General features: G+C 34.9%; 2 long non-coding RNA genes across 5 annotated transcripts in view; one reads left to right on the forward strand and one right to left on the reverse strand.

Annotated features, from left to right (window-relative positions):
- The window catches only part of LOC143239736 (uncharacterized), a 570,827-nt gene that overhangs the window by 37,738 nt on the left and 510,917 nt on the right, over positions 1 to 22,172 (reverse strand). The window lies entirely within an intron of this gene.
- LOC143240062 (uncharacterized) lies at positions 5,585 to 6,111 on the forward strand. The gene is made up of 2 exons (XR_013021544.1): positions 5,585 to 5,831; positions 5,952 to 6,111. It is a non-coding gene; the product is annotated as an uncharacterized LOC143240062 (long non-coding RNA).

Here is a 22,172-nt window from a genome sequence, read left to right on the forward strand (position 1 = left end):
AACAATTAACTCACTTACTTACAATGAGTGGCCCTAATATCTCTATTTAAAACACTAGCAATAATATTTTATTGAAATTTAAGCCACACTTAACAATTTGTTTTGACTGAACACTGAAACTTGATTAGAAAACCTAAAACTACACTTTCCACTTCCCAATATATTTAATGTTTTATTACACGAAACTTATTTCAAACCTTAATTTTTGTAACAAAATCATGATATAAAGGTGTAGTAATTATCAGGGTAATATGTATTTAATATACAATATATTAACAGGTGTTTACATGTGTATTACTATTAAATATTGATACCAAGGTAACGTTTCATTTAAATGACCTACTTCTAGTACTAGAACTAAAAGAAATGAAACATTCGTACCTAACTTATGCTACACTTGTCATTCTTTTCCTTGAAGATTAAATTTGCACGAGTATCAAAGAGTGCACGTGTGGCAAGGAAGACGGATGAAAGTGCATTTCGTGCAACAAAAAACTAAAAAACTGAAAGAAGTCGTCAGTGTAAAGGTGTATACAATGTTTTCCTGATATTCGGACAGTTATTTATATCATTTACCTAACTACCAGAAGTTATTCATATTCTAATACTTATGGTTTATAATCTTTTAATGTTCCGTTGGGTTTTTAATTACTTTGTTTTTAAATGGTGTTACTATTTTTACCTCTCTACAAATGGTAATAAACCCCCTTACCTTGTGCACGTCCACTATTCTGCTCGAAAAGAACAAACCTATTTGAATTCTCAGAGCTATCGGTTACTACCAGCTACCCACGTTAAAATAAATTAACTGTGTTGTTACCGTTATTTAATAGTTTTCAATAATGTTAAATTTCAACCAATCATTGTAACAGCAATAATAGAGGAACACTCTTTAAAAATAAGCTAACCATGCGTCCCAATTTGAGGGGTCTGTCCCGATGTTCGGTCGAATTTAGTAATTTGACACAATTTTCACGGGGTATTGCGATATTTGATCTAAAGGCATATCCTCCAAAAAGAACGAACACAAAATGTTAATACGCATACAAACCTGACTTTGCTTTCACAAGAGCTTCTATTAATGGGCAGAGAAAGCGATAGTGCTGGAACATAGAATTTGTCAAACGTATTGCATTATACAAAATGCAGGTAAATTGTACGGTGCACGTTGAAGTAATGGCTGCTTCAGAAGCGGTGAATTTTGCCATATGGAAAGCTTTCTTTTCTTGAAATGTTTTTTGCTTTGTAATGTCTTTACTACAGTATTTGCTATATCACACACGTTAAATTATCTTCATACATCATCATTCAACAATGAATTTTATAAGAGAAAAACAAATGTATTAAAACGTTATTGCAAGGAAAACAAACGTAGATGTTTGCAGTGTTTATCTTAGTTCTTTATTTCGCATGGTAATCTCTCGGACAACACCTTCAAAAAGTGCTAAACATTCAGCTAGTCTGAGTCGCAACCCAATGATCACGAGTTAATGTATTCTTCAAAAACAAAACTGCCTAAAGAGACTGCTTCTTTGGTAACTATTGAGAAACCACTACTTAACAGTGCTGTCCATAACATCAGCTTTAATACAGCTGCCTGCTCTTCCAAATTTATTCACTTTTATTTGATCCAAAAATTCATTCTCTCAAACTGACAACGAGGCTTATTTTGAATGCAAATCATCCTTCTTCACAACAGAAATTAATCAGATTTAATGTTGGTTTAATTCGTTTCATTTACAGTAGATGTTTCAACCCGGAGAGATGCCAATTATACGTGTCATGATACAATATTCCTTCACAGAGAAAAAAGTGATGGCAAGACTTCTACACTGCCAGTCGATTCCTTGGGTGACATCGGTAATATTGTCAAATAGCGCGGTGTCCCCTTTAAAACTAACCAATATCATTCGTCAAACGTTTTTGTTATTGTGGTAACAACTACAATCAAAGCTTTGGAGATGTAAATAGAAGGGGGGGGGAAACAATGTGTAATTCATTTCCCAAGGAACCTTCCACAAATATTTCCCCTCGGCATGGACCCCTTTACCTGGTAAGGGGACCTCCAAGGGAAGGTTTAGTTCACCTCCGATGGGGATCTGAATATCCACCCACGTATTTCCCGTGCGTGGCGACCCGTGAAGGGAAGGAGAGGATCCTAATGGATCCTCACCACTTTTTCTTTCAATTCCTGTAGACAAGCGACCTGAGGTCCCCCCCTTAAGTCAATTGGCTGGTCCACTAGGGCTACCGTCAGCAAAGTACCAGAGTTGGGGGGTGCAGACACCTCTCTGTATTTAACATGTATTCCAAACCTCAAGATCCACATCCTTTGGTTGTGGGTACAAGTCTTCCCTCGGATGCATCTGCCCCTTAAGATGCAAAGGAATCATTTGCTCACGTGATGAGTCATTGAAATCGCCTTCAAACAGCAAAGACCTATCTAGTTGACCCAGGGCAGGATCCATCGAGGTCGACATACCTCCCTCGAATAAGGATAGTAAGGAAAAAAAACGTGGTCGTAAACGATAGGGTTCTCCACCCAATTCCTCTACACGTAAATGAAAATGGAACTGTCGATGTTTACATTTGAATCTGGATTACATCAAAACTCTGAATGCTTCCTACTATCCTGTTTGTCTCTCCTTACAGGAAACACTTCTAAATTCTGCCGCCGTTACAGTCAGCTTTCGGCAATTTTTTATTTGTAGATAAAAGACGGCCTGTGTGATTTACGAATGCATGGAGGTATGGCACTATGTATTGAACAATGTGCCCACCCTGTCTTTGCCACTCGACACACCCTTGGAGACCGTAACAATATGTTTCCTTAGGTCATAACATCACTTTGTTCTCTCCACCTGTCGCCTGAAGAGACCTAGGATCAATCATACCTTTATGCTTTCATTGAACAGCTGCTGTCTCCCTTTTAATCCTATCAAACTGTAATGGATAGCCTCCCTTCTGGGAAAGAACTGATATTAATAGAAGGGTTTGCTCTCTGACAGCAACATTTCTCTTTCAATCCTAATTTTATTTTCATGCACCTAATCAGTCCCGTACTGCTATAGATCTTTGAATTTGCTTCTACTCATTACTTTCTCACTTCTCGTTGAGGGTTGACAATAACAAAGGAAGCAGAAACTATTTCCCTATAATTTTGAGAGACTAGCTGTGGTCGATGCCCTGCGAGCCCAAGTGGAAGCTGGATCATGCCTTCTTACACTGCTTTCACATAACTTGATCGATGCTGCCATCGTCTGCAGGCTGTCAATTGACGACTTTGTGGCAGCAGTAACTGACTGTATTATACAAGCAGCTGCTAAATGTATTCCTAAAACCTAGACACGTTTTCCACTGTATTCTCTTTCGTGGTGGGATCCTGGCTGTCACGTGGCACAGATGGCTCAAAAAACGAGCCTGGGATATTTTCCATAGATATCCTGCTCTCGAACCATATCGCATTCCAGTATGCCCGTGCACTTACCCAGTAGGTAAGAAGCCAATGCTAGAAAGAGTATTGGATTCAGTTAACTGGCCTATCTTATACCACCAGTTCCAGTGTCAAGAGACAAGAATTGATAGGTCATTGAACAATGTAATTCTGTCCCTCTCGATCTTGCTCTCTGATAACTAAGTAGCTGCTACCCGGAGCATCGCCGATACTCTAGGTGAAAGCTTGTGCTGGATATCTAGCACTCCTGCTTCTTTCACCTTTTTGGCTATCAAGAATCTGATAGAGCGATCACCTCTTTCCTATCGAGCTGATTTCTCTTTTTTACTACAATCGTCCCTTTTGCACTAATGGAACTCAAACTGGCAGTACATCGTTTCGACTTAATATACACTATAACATGCTGCACCATTTATCTCCTCTTGCTATTCTTCTGATTGTTTGTTTTTTAACTTGATCTGGCAGTAGAATGTTATGCCTAGCGCCAGGCTATTGTCCTACCTCCCTCGAAGACTGGGAAGGAACCCATGATTCCTTGAAATAAACGTCAAATTACTTTGACGAATTGTTTCTGAAACCTTTTATAGGATGGTTATTGTTTGTCTTTAGTGGTTTCTCGAATCAACCTCCTCACCCACTGAGTTCCAACGAGAGTGCTCCACCATGGACCACATGATTCGACTTGAAACATTGGAAAAGGATTTCTCAAATGACAATAATGAGTGTTACACTTGAGTATAAAGATTTATGCCGTCACTAAACAACTCTCATTATTGCTAACACCCTCTGTCGATGATTCTCGCATCTTATGTCACTCTTCGAATATGAGGTATATGGAAGAGCAGATACAATAAACGACTGAGGGCAGTTTGTATTGGACGACAGCGAACGGCTTTAACTTTCTCTCTGAAACCGTTTGCATGCACTTTTGCTCCAATCAACGTTAACTATCTATTTGAAGATGTTTAAGCTGAATTCCTCTGGGGATCAAAATCTGAAACAAAAGAAATAGGTTTTGAAGAAAAATGGGTAGAACTTCCATCAATTACGACGCACTTCTGTACTTGTTAAGAATATTTTCTGTGGTAATGAATAGCACATGATCTCAAGATGTAATGAATAAATCGACTATTAAAGGACCGTTGGACTATAAACTCATTGGTTTCTTCGGTTGCAGTGAGTTCTTTGGATAAAAATAAAGCAAGGTGTCTTTTAGAACGTTCATTCACGTAAATTACTAAAATGGTCACAAGTGTTCAATGCAAACTTACACCATTGTTATTTCACCAATTTGTGTTTTCTACTCCCTCTAGAAATAACTACCGGGAATATCTTTGAGTTGTATAAATCTAAATATTCATATGTAGCTTCTTAACTGTTTAACGATATTGTTTAAATGGCCTTTGATACCATTTCGTACTTAAACCTACCGTTAATAAAGTAGCTTGAATACATAACTTGTTAAATGCTCATCAGTTATCCCTTACTGTAATAACTTTTTTATATCAAACTACAATCCATGAAACTAGATATGTTATCAAATATTACCTAAACTGCCTTTAGAACATCACCAGCCCTAAGTATCTACGGCTGTAACAGATAACCTTAATATCTAGGTAGTTTTTTATGATACCAAATTTAACAAAAATGACAGTTTGATAAGTTGTTGACAGTGGTGAAAAATATCTGCCAGTTTATTTGGTAAATCAAACTATACACATAGAATTACCATGCTACATATGCCTTTAATCAAATATAACTGTTATTTACAAACAGCTGTTCAGAGAGCTTGTGTTGGAACAATAATAATCCTCTCACTTTTGCGGGGTTTCTCCCTTCCCACCGACTCCCTAATTTACCGCTGAAATAAAGCGATTTCGAAAGTTTAACACTAAACTTGTCTCCTTTGTCTAAATGATGTGTTATTGGAACATGAAGGTTAAACCTATTTTCTAACATATTAATCTAAAAATAATAGAAGCTTTTCATTAGCAATTTTAACAGTTCGTTTCCAGTTGTAACCCAACTAAACCATTTTACCTCCTATTAAAAGAATATTTATTATCTTAATGACTTGTATTTAAGTGTCGTAACAAAACTACACGATATACACTTCATTATGAGTTAATGTTCTGTGCATCACAAAGATTGAACTGTGTTCATTCTTTGACTTATCGTGAACCATAAAGTAACGTTCCTCACATAACTATTAATGTGAACTTCAATCTATCATAACACCTAATTAATTTGTGCCACATTTCTCTTTCAATATCATACATGCACATGTATCGAGAAGTGCACATGTTGTAAAGAAGACGGTTGTAAGTGCACCACGTGCAGCAAAAAGCAGAAACTACGGGTCAGTGTAAGTGTACAGGTAAGTAGAATCTTACTAGTTCGTTCATAGTGTATAATTTCTTAACTTATTACTAAAGGTTTTTGTCCCTTGTTTAAACTTCAATTTGTGTTTTACATGTAATCTTTTTTCACTTTCTAGAAGGAGAAGCCTGCAGTTGTACGTCATGCACTTGCAGTAAGACAGAATAAAATTCTCTGCACGTATTGGTCTGGTTCCTGTTTCATGAATTTTGTTAGATTGTTCACTTTGTTACATTGTTTGTTTATCGTTTTTCAAAATTAATAAATTAAACCTTGTATTCCGTTGCATTTATTTACCTGAAACTTTACAAATATTTAACGTACCTCTTCACACTTGATTATTGTAGTTAAACCACAACTTTATTAAATACCTTATTTCCCTAGATCCATGAGCTACTAATCAAAACTCAAATGTGACTTAATCATTCTAGTATTACTACATATAATTACTACAGTAGCAAGGACTTTCATCCTCCTTAGAAATGTCTACAATATTAGTGGTATTTAACGTTTGGTTAGAACAACAACCGTTAGTTAGTAAAGATAAAGTGTTTTCTAATGCGTAGGAAAGAAATGACTTTAAATCCACCTCCAATTAAATCTTTCTAAAGCTACATCCTACACTTTATCATGTCACCGGCTCCTTCAAAACATGAATACAACACAAATACAATAAGGACGACGTACAACTTTGTTCAGCTTCTGACGTTACCTGTCTGTGGGTTGAACTTCAACCATAATATTTCCATGTCTTAACTTTCAGTTACTCTGTACATGAACAACACTATTTTTATTTGTATAATATTACCTTTCCCATATTTTGTTATTTCTCGAAAGTAAGTGAAATCGAGAATTTCCAAAGTGCTGGTATTAATACTTAAGGTTAACCGGAAGATTACCAAGGAAGGTCGAAACTTTTGTGTTCTGTTTATCAACAAATGTTAATAGTAGCTGTTGTAAAATATTTTTATTCGAAGGATGTTTCTCGTCACCAAGAATTAGAAGATCGTGTTTGTAATTATGACAACATCTACCATTTGAAAATGAATGTATCTTATGTGGGTACATCATCAAGAATTGTGTATAATAAAGCTGACCAAGGACTAATTTGTCTTCAATCTGGTCATACCAAACTGACTACAACATTAGTTATTGTGTGGAGAATGACTTCATAAAATAGTGTAATAAATTAACTGATGCACGTTCTGAGGTGTTTGCCAATACTGAATAGATTACGTCTGTAGCCGCAGTCTGTTTACACCCGGAAAACAAACTTGTTTCTTTACAGAAAGGTTCTCACATGTTCCGATTCACCAGAAACGTTCTCACGTTTTCCGATTCAGAATTCTTTCTTAATCGTGTTATCATTGTCGGGCGTTCACCTACAAGAGACTATATCTTTCAAATTAAAAACCACATGCAGGTCCAGTAAGCTCGTAAAAGTAATTACATTTACAAAATAATTAAGATCTATAAAATTCAGTGTTGACAAAAATAAACAGGTTAAGTATATTTGTTTTAAGTTAACCAATGGGATATTTGTGTTCCCAACACGGGTAGCGCACCTCTGGTTTCAGTATTATAAGCCTTTATATTACTTTATTTAGAAACTAGGCTTCAGATTAAATCATTAAATATTTGACGTAACAAGATAAATGCTATACATGTTTAAGGTACAAAGAGAATATCGTATATAAATATATCCCAGTTGTATTACTTTGTACATCTCGTAACATCTTAATGTTTAATCGTTCGCATTCCTAACCTACATCACATAACTACAGGTTTATTACTGGTGATATGTGAAAGTTGTAATCAGACATTTATATTTAAATGAGTGCTTAAAAATAAAATCAAACATATTTTACATAGAAAGTAGTGTTACTATAGTATTTCATTCTACTGAACATGCATGAAAAATAAGTCAAACAACAAACATTTCACATAATTTTAATGAAAAGTTTATCAACATTATTCGGTCTTTTAAAACATTTTGTAAGTTAATGATTTACTGATGTGAATTCTTAGTTCTGTTTTTTTATATATACGTAACCATTAGCATTATAATAATTCCTGTGTGGATATGTGTTGAAGATTGTATTAGTTTATATAATCGTAATGTTAAGTTATTACAGGTATGTGTCTGTGTATATAAGGAAGTGACCATCTGTCACGCCACATCACATATACGTAACGCAATGATATTCAAGTAAATGGGTAGTGTGCCTATATGTATGTATAGAGAAGGACCATATGTCACGCCACATTACATATATTATAAATACTAGAACGATATTCGTGTTAACGGTTATTATATCTATATTTCTGTACAGAGAAGGACAGTGTGTACATACATTATAAAGTTGTGACAGTACTAGAGTAGCTACCACTTTAAGGTTGTAGATATTGACAGTACTGTAATAGGCAATGAAATATAACAGACCGAAACAACGTGATGCAAACTAGAAAACAGGTACTCTATCACAAATAAGGTGATAGTGGACAACCCTTTAACAATGTGATGCAAACTAGAAAGCAGGTACTCTATCACAAGGAAGGTGATAGTGGTCATCCCTGACGAACATCCTGAGTTATGTCAAAGGGATCCGTTAAGTATAAATTCATTAAAACCCATACCTCTCCGAAACATATCACATTCGTAGATATTCGTATATCTTTGGTTTTATCACAGAGAGAAATATCCCGGCAATTTTGTTGAATACTTCTACTCCGCACTAAACACGTTCGAGAGCTAAGAACAAGATTAGGCCTAACAGTACTGAAACGTCTACACCGAACATTAGACACAATTTTTGCATCTACATGAACGAGTGATATGGGACATCACGAACAAACAATTGCTGAGTCGGTGGAATACGTAAAAAAATAATGTAAATAACACATCCTGTGTAACAGGCAGCATGGACCTTAGTGTCAGACAGTCATTAAAGTAACAAAAGGAATTCTAATTACTTATATGCCACACGTGAGAAAAGAATTTCATTAGGAAACCATCCGGCTCCCAGACACTTATCAAGTGATATGGACTGGGTAGCTGCCCAACATTCACCGAAGGTAATGGGTTTTATCAGATCTTTAGATATTGAAAAATCGAGGACTGTTCAAGGTCATATTAAATCCATATGTCCAAATACATTTGGATCTAGTAGGCAAAACCCGTGTCGAAGATGTCAGCAATGTCCATGGACAGCTGATCCTCTTCTCTAAACAATTTTGTTTGTTTGAAGCCTATCAATGTGAAAAACATCTATTGCTTTATTAACTTACCTGAGAAAAAGCAAAGCTATTAAAGTCTCCTTGCTTCGTAGGATAAGGCAGCGGGTTCGATAATGCTGAATGCCTGCTTGATTGAGTAAGGAGACAAAGTCTTCCTTAAAACGCCACTACCACATATTATTAATGGTGTCAATAGAATACATATTTCAAATATAATTAGTTGGCTTTTCGTTAATCTGGGTAATGAGGAGTTGTGAACACGTTTCAAACTATAATGAAACCTCTGTAGAATGGACGACAACTGTTTGTTGTGGAGACACAAATGTAGAGGACGTCGTTTCGAAAGTCTTCTTCCACACTTGTGTCTCCACAATAGACAGTTGCCGTCCATTCTACAAGGTTTCATCATGAATACTCTGCGTAAACAATTTATCAAAAGATGCGTTTCATGCTACTTTGATAAACTTAGCAAGATCATCCACCTGGGATGCGGAAGGTGAGAGGTCATGTCACTCTGATAACCACTGCACCATCTTAATTATTTCAGAACATGTTAAACAAACTGGCAAATAGAATATACTAAAGGGACAGGGGAACTAGGGAAGTTCATAACTTCACCCTCGACTCCATTATCCCACACAACATCTGCCAATACTACAGGTATGGACTCTGTATAAAAAGGAGTTTTGTTTTTATTACAACACCGAATAATAGAAACACTTGGTTAACAAAATCAGTACACACACATGTTCGTTCTTAAGTCTTACTTTTAGAAATCACATCATCTGCAAATCTTCATATACATAAACCCAGTTATAAACCCAGTCAACATATGGGCATCAAGCTTCTTTTGAATCCTCTTCTCATCTTCAGGGGAAGAGGTCATTCTGTATTTCCGATGTATTCAGAAAACAACCCAGTAGTGGCAGAACCAGCTACCAATCTATGTATTCTAGGAACACTTGGAGATGGGTTTCTTCAAGGGGCTTTAGAATTTGTAACTGCACAAGAAGAAATAGTATTCACCAAATTATCTCTCTCTTGACCAGGAATAACAGGAGAATTATCGAAAAAAAAAGATTAGAAGAACCCAAAGATGACCACAAATGATTCAGGACTGATGTCTTGCTGTCGATACATATAAGTGTACAGTGTAAATCGTCAGTAATACAATCAAGCTTACTAATCTCTAATTTGTACGAATCATTACTAATGTTTAATGACACGAGGGCACGTGACCTTCAGTAAGATAATTTTGATCATTGTCTTCATCATACACATCGAATCTGATAACACCACAAGACACAGTGGACGTAATGCCATTCCTGTCTTGGGCAAAAACTGTGATAAAGTGCTGACATTCGTTGTGTTTATGTCTGAATAGCAGATAAACTACATGATGTTTGCTGTCACGTACAAATATATCAGAAAGTTGCGGATCATCTGTTAAGACTTCAGATAGTAAAGAGACTGATCAACGTTCAGTTGTTTCACTAATTATGTTCTTTTCACGAGAAGTTACTTGGAATGTATTGTATGTACTGTTGAAACTAAAGTTTTTACTCTCGGAAACTCCTGAAGAAATTATTACATTCTTGGAGTTCACTGGTTTCATTGAGACGGGTTGTGGATATAGTTCATTCGTTTTATTCGGTACACAAGGTTGGTAATAGAAGCTAGTTTGTATTTTAGTAGATAAAAGGATGTTGCTAAAATTCATTGTTTCTATGTTGATTGTGTAGGTTCCAGTTTTAAATCTGGGTACTTCCATTGTTGTTTGAGGGTGAAGTTCTCGACGAATTTGCTGGAACTGTAATTTGTGAATTTCTATCATCTTCTGGACATTGCTCATCTTTCGGTGACTGAAGTTGAAGTGAATGATGTTCCCGTCTTCTTCTTTGTTTTTATTTCTTTGTCTTAAATGCCATGTAGCTTCAAGTTGTGACCACATGAATAATTGCATAGTTTGAATAGCTTCTGTGTTGGCAGTATATATTCCAGTTTTGATTATGGCTACTTCCATTCTTTATTTAGTGTAAAGTTTATTGACAGTTTAAAGTGTGAATTTCTATCTTCTGGACATTGCTCATCTTTCTGTGATTGAAGTAGAGTGAAGTGGATGATGTTCCCCATCTTCTTCTCCTTCTTTTATTTCTTTGTTTTGAATACCATGAAGCTTCAGATTGTGATGTTCCAAGTTGCTCTTGTGACTACTTGAATAATTGCAGTGTGCACAAAAAAATCTTTGTGACCGTTGTGGACACTCAAATGTCGTTATAAAAGTGCCTTTTTCCTGAATTACCGAGAACAAAAGTCGCTACCTGTACCCACCACCATGTGCAGACTTAGTGTGTGAACGGAAGGTAGCTTTATTGGAGACACGGGAACCGCAACATTGAAGTAATTTTATGGATGTCACGAGCATGGAATCGAAATGTCGTTTAATGTTGTTTTTTTGTATTAGAACGATAAGGGCAGAACATGTACGTGTAATGACTTCGTCGTTGTATCTTGTTTACATCCTCCACCACATGTAATTTTTTGCCATATGACGGTTCAGATGAAGTGGTGGCATAGTGGTTTACGTTCTAACTGTTCATGGTATCTAAAATATATAGAAAAAATATTTATTCCAATAGAGAAACACTTAATTGTTTCTAATACGTCCGTCTTCAAATGAATATTTTAATTTTTCTTCTACCATCAGAACGGTAATTATGAAATTAAACCTACAACAACAATGTAAAATTTTCCTTCCATTCTGGCTTAAAATTTCTGTTTTTATCTTCGTACTTTCGCTTCTTAGAATTTGATTACGTCACTTCCTTTACAACATTTCCGCAGACACTGTGAAAAAAAGCATTACTTTTTAATTATTGTTACGTAATACATTGTTTAAACCATTGTTTAATCAATAAACGACAACAGCCAAGTATTTACAAACACCATTGTCGAGTGAAACAATAACTATCATTGAATAACTTTTCCTTTCACGTTCGCCCGCGTCGCGCTAAACATGCTCGCCCTCCCAGCCGTGGGGGCGTATAATGTGACGGTCAATCCCACTATTCGTTGGTAAAAAAGTAGCCCAAGAGTTGGCGGTGGGTGGTGATGACTAGCTGCCTTCCCTCTAGTGTTACACTGCTAAATTAGGGACGGCTAGCACAGATAGCCCTCGAGTAGCTTTTTCTAAATTCCAAAAACAAACAAACAAACCTTTCACGTTTCTCCATTTCTTGATCAATAAACACAAAACTTTACAGAGTGACGTACGATGACTTGAGGAAAATCATGAAGGGGTGAGTAGGAACCTTCATCTTCTATTTACATAAACATCATTATATGTGCCCATCTGTTCATTAAACGCTTCCACATTTAATGATAAAAGAGCAACACACTTGACATAGTGATTGGGTAAGACATGAGAAAGGTCATGAGAAGGAGCCATCCAATTTCCGATCCCCATACAGTTTTGTATCTAATTTCAATCAAAACACATTAATTTTTCAAACACCACTAATTAAAAAAAAAGAAAAAAGTTGGCATTGGTATTCTATTGATTAACTGCCTTCGCTTTAATATATTAACCCGGCATGAACAGGTGATTAGTGCGCTCTTCTCATGCTCTGCGAGTCGCGGGCTAGAATTCCAGTCGTATCCTGAGTAATCTAAGAGTCGGAGATGGGTAGTGAAGACTAGCTGGCTTCTTTGTAATCTTACACTAGGGAAGACTAACGCAAATAGTTCTCGTGTAGCTTCTGTGTTCACTGCTGAACTGTACATCATTTCTCTTACCCTGGGTTACATAAAAGCTAAGCAGTACTCAAACTTCCAGTATGCTACTGGTCCTGGAATAACTTAATGTTGGTTCACACCCTGTTCTCCCCAATGTTCAAAAACCGAATGGCCCATTTCCCTTTAACATGTACTTCTATCCAGTTTTTCTGGATACAAAGGCCACATTGGTATTCGCGGGAACGAGACTGCCGACATCACAGCTAAGTCTATCTGCTCTGGCACTATCACCGCTGTGCCTGTGCCATACATGGACTATGGTCCTGTTATCAAGGCTCAGCTGTGTGTCAGCTGGCAGTTGACTTGGAGTGAGCAATGCAAAAAAAATCAAGCTTTTCCAAATAAAACCCTATATTGGACTTTGGCCGTCCTTCTTCCATAACAATCGGAAGTAGGAAGTTGTTCTGATGCACCAGTGTGTTGTTTGTGTAAAACTCAGGTCACAATAAGCCACATTTTACTCTGTTGTCGTCGTAATGACTCTCAACAACGGCACCATTTTAAACATGTTCTGTCCCCAGGTTTGTCCATAATGTTAGACAGTGTTATTGGTGATGGTAACACTGTCCACCTTGGTAATGTCTTTTAGTTTTTTAAAGGCCATTAATCTTTTTAATGCCACTTAAGTTTTTTTAACATGTACAGTACACATTTTTAATGTGGTTCCCTTTTAAAAATCACAGTTCATCAAATTTGATTTGAAATTAGAAACTGGCTGTAAAATTAAATAACTGCAAACCAGGACTGGAAAGGCCAACTTCAGGTGACTAATGCTGCTGTTTGGACTTTCCTTTTGAACTACCTGTTGGTCATCTTGACGAGTTATTATTATAATTTTGCTACACATCTTTTAAAATCTTTTTATCACTTTCCTTTTTTAAAATGGCCATAATGTCAAATAATTCAGAACCAGGACTGGAGAGGCCAACTTTATGTGACTGACGGTGGTTTTTGTACTTACCTGTTAGTCTTCCTGGCGAGTTATGATAATTACAGTTATGCTACAGAAAGTCCTTTACAACTTGAATTACTGATTATGATAATTACAGTTATGCTACAGAAAGTCCTTTACAACTTGAATTACTGTAGTTTTTCTCTTAACATTGTAGACTAGATGTAAACTTTGGTTTTATGCTATTTTTGTTTTTTTAAACTTTGTTTTGTTTTACCTTAATTTCCCTTTATGAATTTTACTAAATTTACTTTTTACTGGATGTTTGATACAGACAGCCTAGCTGCTTTGTGCTATAAAACACCAACTCAACCAACCAACCAACCAATCTCTCACAAATACTGACAAAACTCCCTTGCTACTTCTGATAGATTGTCTGTATCAACAAACATATTACCACTGTGGATATTTTCTTGTGTAATATTTCTTTCGTTTGGTATGGTACTTTCAAAAGTATACAAATGTCCAGATTTTCTCTTAGAAGCACCTTGCACTATGGAATCGTGCTTAGATGTTAGCCTCAAAACTGGTACTTACACCATGAGTATCATCAGCCTGTGACTACCAAGTGATTCTCTTGTACTGTTATTAAGTTTATTAGTCTTGTCTTCACTCAACTGCTTGTTTCTTGTGAATTTGTTGCCATGAAAGTTCCTGGTCTCTGATTAGTGAGGACCATGCTTTATGTCCATCTTAAAATATTCAGGAATTACTATGGTAATAAACATTTTTGTTAGACTACATCAATTAGTAAAAGTTCTTTCTTTGTTTAACACATAGAGTTTAACACTCATGATTGACTCATCAATGAAAGGTTATTGGTACAGTTTATTCAAAGGAAGTAGCAATAAGAAAAATCTATATTTTGATAATAAGGAAGAATTACAGACAAAATGGGTAAAAGTATTACCAAAAAATGATAAAAATAATTGTGGATAACACTTCCATGAAAATGGAATGTAAATAGGGCATTTAAATGGAAAATCTTTTAGTTTTGATACTTTTTAAGGGTTTACAGTTTCTGAGACTTTTTGATTAGACATTGAAAATATATTTGTATGCAGTGGACAGACATCGATATTCACAAATAATGTTATCCTACTAATAAAGTGTGTGAAAATTTGATGAAATATACAGAGTTGACATTTCAAGTCACAGCCTTAAACTTGTAACATTTGAATTCATGTTTGGAAACATGTTTGCAAAACTTCTTTGTAAACAAAATTTTCAACATTGTGTATAGTGACAGAGATACAATATTAACTTGGTGTATAACTATCACTTGTATAGAGCTTTCTAAAGCTCACTGTGATAGAAAATTGGCTCAGCTAAGTGCAAACCTAACTGACAGCTGTCTGTTTTTTTCAAATTATGTTATTGTAAGATTTATAGTGTTGTTATATATTTGATAAACAACAACAAAATAAAAATCAAACTTCTTCAAAGCCTCTGTTTGCATGTAATTATTATTTAAGTATTGTATAAGAAAGATTTAACACCACCTTAAAAAACTGAGTAACAGTATGTGCAAGTGAACAAATTCTATGTTGTGTCTTTTTGTGTAAGTATTAAAATTCATGTGTGGATTAAAGTTAAAAAATGTAGTTTTATTTTTGTGTCTTTATTTTTTCTTTCAGGTAAATAAAAAGTATGTTTTCAGAAAAATTACACTTTAATTAATATATATTAATTAGAATATAACCTTTTATTTTATAACTTTGATCTTCATATAAATAATCAGAATAAATGAAGATATCATTGAGATGTAATTTTTGAGCTACAAAATCTTTGAAAATGCATAATACGTTTTATTATAAACAAGTACTTGTGTTGAGCTGTACCTCATGTCATGATTCTAGCCTGTCTAAAAGTTCAAGTCGAATTATACACTCCTTTCTTACATGTGGTAAAGCAGAATTTTGTATTATATCAGTGGTGTTGTCCCATGACTATCTGCACAACAGAAACAAGCTTCAACATGCTGGGCACTGTCTGTGTGAATTGAACCATCTGACAAGATTTCATGATTTTGAACATATGTTAGGGCACTCTTGTAAGTGGAAAGTAAGTTAATTTCTATAGTTTTTAGTGTCTGCTTAGATTCATGTAACTTTAAAATGTTTAAACATTTCATGTAACTTGTCATTCAGTTTGTTGAAAAATTTTTGGTACCATTCAGCAGTTTAATTTAACCAGCATTTATTTATTAACATGTTAAGGTAATTAAAAACCAACACTAGCCAAAATGAATAGTGATATTTATACATATTTAAATAGTTAGTCACAGGCAACACACTGAGTTATTTTTTTGAGTCTTGGAAGTTTAAGTTGTCTTTATTAATAATTAAGTGAAGCAGGTGAAAGTAATTTTCTTCAGTTTAAATTATCTAACTTTATAATAAGACTTAATAGGAACTGAAATTGTCTTTCTATATGTATATTTTAATTTATAATACATTTTTATGTTCCTGTCTTTTAATAATACGTGAATGTTGTTTTTGACTGTGTGATGTAGATGGTAATGTATAATTTAAAAAAAAACAGAAGGATATAAACATTATTTAATAAAATTTAGTCAACTTATTCTAACTTTGGTAGTGAGGAAAGCTGTAGAATACCAGTATATAAAAGGCTATTACTGATGGAGTTTTGACAAGCCATAGTTTTAGCTTAGTTTATTATAGACATAGATCAAACTGAAAGAAACTTAAAATTTAGAATTAGAATGAATAAACATAAGTAAAATGTTGGGAAGAAGAAAAAGGTAATTTCTACATTATATGAACATCCATATTATATCAGTTTTATAATTCATTGGAAAAGAACTGTTATTTTTGATCAACTGAATGAAATAACAACTGGAAATATCAGATAATCTATGAAAGAAATGAAAGTAATTATAAATAAAGATAAAGGGTTGGCAAGTCAACCAAGTAGCTTGTAATACAAATTTGGAAACTATATAGTTTTAGTTTCATAGTTTTATAAGACAACATTTAAAAATGTCTTCAATTTTCCATTGTGTCAGAATTGTGATATTTTCACTTTAAGTACTTCCCCTTTTATTATTTATTGACCACTTCTCCAAGAAATACAAAATTTAACATAAGTTGCTCATTATAACATTATTGCTCAGATAAAGTATAATTTTTATAGCCTTCAATGTTATTTGGTTACACAGTGATAAACTAGAAAATCAAGCCCCTTTAGCCCACACCCACACATTACATTTTCTCTTTCACAAGTTTACAAAATTTAGTTCTATTTGATACTTAAAACTATATTACTTATAACCAATAGAAATCCAAAGAACACGAAGTTCTTTAAGCTTCACTATTGTTCTTACGTGATGTTTAGAAAATATCCGAGTTTTACTTTTAGAAAGTATTATCTGTACAGCTATTTTTATGTGACAAGTATCCTTGTGTGTACATGTATATTGATTTCTGGGTCAGATTTCTATTTTTTAAGTTCTATGATGGAAATTTATGAAAAGAAAGTACCTTCATACTATAAAATAGACATTTTTTACTTGAATGTTTTGAATTACAAAAACAAGATGTGTGGAAATTCATAAATTGTAGATAAATAATCATTTTTGTTTGAAGGAAAAATCTCACTTTTTAACTTATTTAAAATGTGAGAAGTAAACAAATGTATTAAACATTTATAATGTTCAACTTAGTACATGTTTCAATGTTTTGAGTCCCAAATAAAGAATCATGTGTATGTTTATATATTTTTAAGAATAAAAGTTTCAAAATGTTGGTTTAGAATTAGTTAACTTTTCCATAATCAGCTTATAAAGTGAGTGTTTTGTAACTAGAAGTTTTTGGTTTTATATCCAGTGAATTAGAAAACAAAATATGTTCTTTAATTAACATTAGTTGTTAGTAGTCAAAGGTGAGGTTCGAAATGATGCAAATAACCATTGTGTAACAGATGAAACATAAACAGTTATTGTTGGTCTTCTATTTTGGAAATAAACCAAATTCAGTGTTACTACAATAATCACTGTGGTACTAACCTGATGTATAATATCCTGTAGGTGACTGGTTTTTTTGTTAAAACATACATTGTTTGGGAGTCTTGTATAAAGATAGTGAAAATACTCAGTGTGCTGTGATCACTTGGCCAAGAGACCTGTTTCATTGTGTAGTGCTACTGCTTGTCTGAGAGACCTGTTTCATTGTGTAGTGTTACTGTTTGTCTGAGAGGCATGTTTCATTGTGTAGTGTCACTGTTTGTCTGAGAGTCCTGTTTCATTGTGTAGTGTTACTGTTTGTCTGAGAGACATGTTTCATTGTGTAGTGTTACTGTTTGTCTGAGAGACATGTTTCATTGTGTAGTGTTACTGTTTGTCTGAGAGACACGTTTCATTGTGTAGTGTTACTGTTTGTCTGAGAGACAGGTTTCATTGTGTCGTGTTACGGTTTGTCTGAGAGACATGTTTCATTGTGTCGTGTTACGGTTTGTCTGAGAGACATGTTTCATTGTGTAGTGTTACTGTTTGTCTGAGAGACATGTTTCATTGTGTAGTGTCACTGTTTGTTTGAGAGACATGTTTCATTGTGTAGTGTTACTGTGAATTACAGAAATATTGCAGTATCAGCTTTGTTTTCACATTATTTAATAAAACTTTACAAAGAGTGACATACTGACTGAATTACATACTGAATGCCTTTTAAGTTTCATCAGGCTGACTGAAATGGATGTGTTTATAACAAATGAACTGTATATTGTTGATCCATGTAATTAAAAAGAAGGAACAATGTCTTGGTTCAAAAGTAGGTTGCTTTATGTTTGTCAACGAGTGGTCACTACATATTTCATTAGGTAGTGAATATATACTCATAGGTGAACACGTACTAACAACTGATATGATAAACAACCATAGCCTCCTTGTTTTTAACATTATCACGAGAAGCTAGTTTGAGAGATTAAGTTTTATATACTGCAGTGTTTTGGAATATCAAAATATGAAGTTAATGGTATTTTTATGAAACTCAGCTGAAAAACTTACAATCTAGTGGAATAATAAGTGTACTTAAGCAAATTATGTTTCTGAGGTAACTGTGAAAAAAAAAAATGTTTGCTCTCGTTCTGGGACCAAGCGCATGTTTCTTACTGCAGTGGTAGGCCTGGCATGGCCAAGCGCGTAAGGCGTGCGACTCGTAATCCGAGGGTCGCGGGTTCGCGCCCGAGTCGCGCTAAACATGCTCGCCTGTTTGGATGACGGTCATGGATGATTGTCAATCCCACTATTCGTTGGTAAAAGAGTAGCCCAACAGTTGGCGGTGGGTGGTGATGACTAGCTGCCTTCCCTCTAGTCTTACACTGCTAAATTAGGGACGGCTAGCACAGATAGCCGTTGTGTAGCTTTACGCGAAATTCAAAACAAACAAACAAACTAGATGTCTTCTCTCTATTTTTTAGTTGCCCAAGAGTTAACGATAGCCATTGTTGACTAGCTGTATTCTCTGTAGTTTCTTAGTAGTCCAACAATTGAAGATGGCTGTTGTTGACTTGCTGTCTCCTCTCTAGTTTCTAAGTAGTCCAAGAGTTGAAGATGGCTGTTGTTGACTAGCTGTCTCCTCTCTTGATTCTAAGTGGTTCAAGAGTTGAAGATGGCTGTTTTTGATTAGCTATATTGTCTCTAGTTTATAAGTTGAGCAAGAGTTGACGGTGGCTGTTTCTGACTAGTTATCTTTTCTCTAGTTTCTAAGTAGCCCAAGAGTTGACGATGGCTGTTGCTAACTAGCTATTTTCTCTCTAGTTTTATCAGCTTAATACTAGTGACAACTATACTCAAGTGACCCTTCTAAAGTTTTATGCCAAACATCTGTAGGAATTAAAGATGGTACCCAGACATATTTGTGAACTAGTCTTTGTCCAGGTCTACTGCTGAGAGGTAGAATTCAAAAACACATTTCTAACTAAAGAGATAAACGGTTAATCGAATGAAAACTGGACTTTATATTTCTCTCTTGCCAAAAGTTATGTTGTATAATATTAAATAAACTACATCAACACCTGACTTAGTTCTTTGCATTTCATTATTTCTACTGCTGGTTGAATGTTCTATGATCCGTACAGGCTCTCACAGTCCTTTGTGTTTCATTGTTTCCACTGCTGGTTGAATGTTCTATGATCTGTAGAGGCTGTCACAGATCTTTGGGTTTCGTTGTTTCCACTGATGATTGAATGTTCTATAATCTGTTGAGGCTGTCACAGATCTTTGGGTTTCATTGTTTCCACAGCTGGCTGAATGTTCTATGATCTGTAGAGGCTGTCACAGATCTTTGGGTTTCGTTGTTTCCTCTGATGGTTGAATGTTCTATGATTAGTATAGGCTGTCACAGATCTTTGGGTTTCGTTGTTTTCACTGATGGTTGAATGTTCTATGATCTGTATAGGCTGTCACATGGTTAGAGGTCTTTTCTTAATGACGACAACGCAGTGTAGAAATAGCAAGTTTATCAAATTTGCCAGTTTGCTATTTTTAGTTTTACTCTACAGTTTAGTAGCACCAGACTCTTTCTTAGTCGTTCACTTACTTTGTAATTAATGAAAGAAAATATTCATTTTTTGTAGATTAATTTAGTATTTTTATATCTCTATCACTAATTTAAATCGTTGTTTGAGATTTTACTTGGTTTATTTCGTGATGACCTGACGATTACCGTAGAAGGTCGAAACGTTGTTCGCTCCTCTACATAGAATTTTCTCCAACCATACCATCCATTTTTACATATACACTTGGTTTATTTGTTTGTCTTTATCAATTTAGCCCCTACCCTGGAACATTCGTATCTTTTACATGCGCAACGTGTTGCGTAAATTATTTGATCCTATATTTGCATGGTATACAGTATGAGTTACAGGCGTGCTATGCAGCAGTTTCGGTCTGTTTGGTGTGTAAAACACGTTATAGAGAACAAAACTATTATAGGATATCTTATAAATCAAACACATAAGTTTGAAAATTAAGAGGTAGTTGGGTAAATGCTCTTCGATAATTGAATAATATAGGTATCCTGTATAAATTATACGACACTTTTATATTGAGAAAATAAATAAGTTAAAAAATTTTGACAAAGTGAAGTGACCGTTTATTACCAACTGTATGGACCTCTTTGTAACTACCGAAGCCTTCTACTGTATAAATGATGTACTATATAAAAACAGCAATAATTCAATTATATCAGGCCTGACATGGACAGGTGGTGAGGGTGCTCGACTCGTAATGTGAGGGTCGTGGGCTCAAATCCCCTTAACATGTTTGAGCTTTTAGCCGTGGGATGTTATTATGTGACGGTGAATCCCAATATTAGTTTTTAAAAGAGTAGCCCAAGAATTGACGGTGGGTGGTGATGACTAGCTACCTTCCATTTAGTCTTACACTACTAAATTAGGGACGACTAACCCAGATAGCCCGCTTGTAGCTTTGCGCGAAAATTCAAAACAAAGAAACAATCAAATATATCCTGTGAAATTCTTATTAGTTGGCTTCTTATAATGGCCGTTAGATGGTGTTAAAAACATTAATAACTATAGTATTAGAATATTTTTTTGTTTGTTTCTCTGTTTTGAATTTCACGCAAAGCTACACGAGAACTATCTGCGCTAGTCGTTCCTAATTTAGCAGTGTAAGACAAGAGAGAAGGGAGCTAGTCATCACCCCCCACCACCAACTCTTGGGCTACTCTTTTACCAACGAATAGTGGGATTGATCGTTACATTATAAAGTCCACACGGCTGAAAGAGCGAGCGTGTTTAGTGTGACGGGAATTAGATCCCGTGATCCTCGGATTACGGGTTGAGTGCCTTAACCACCTGGCCATGTCAAGCCTAGAATATTTCGAACTCATTCACTGCCTTCATTTCAAGTTTGATACTGTTTAATCACTTTGTTTGTCCCAGATATTTGGTAACTGTGACTTTTTTGTTGTGTAGTTTTCGTTCATTTATTTATCAGTAATTCCTATTCTGTAATTCAAGATATATCTATCTATACTGATGTAAAATAATAACGTTTTCTAACTATATATATATATGTGTCTATATTATAAATGGCAGAAGTTTCACAACGTTTTGGAGTTTTCTGTACGGAAACTGTTTTACCTTTTACCCTAAACGTGGAATGAAAGGTCGTGATTCTCTGATACAAACTACAGGAGCTATGGCTGGTAGGTAGAAGTTTTCTACTTATTTATTTTGGCTGCTATGTTCTAATACATGTTTTTTCTTTATCTGGTAAACAGGTGTCAACTTTTGATATTAAAGTAGAAATATGAATTATTGTCAAAAATCAAAAATATTCACAGATACGTTGATAATTATAAGTTTAATACT

Source organism: Tachypleus tridentatus, chromosome 13 (assembly GCF_004210375.1).
Source record: "Tachypleus tridentatus isolate NWPU-2018 chromosome 13, ASM421037v1, whole genome shotgun sequence".
In the NCBI taxonomy this organism is placed as follows: domain Eukaryota; kingdom Metazoa; phylum Arthropoda; class Merostomata; order Xiphosura; family Limulidae; genus Tachypleus; species Tachypleus tridentatus.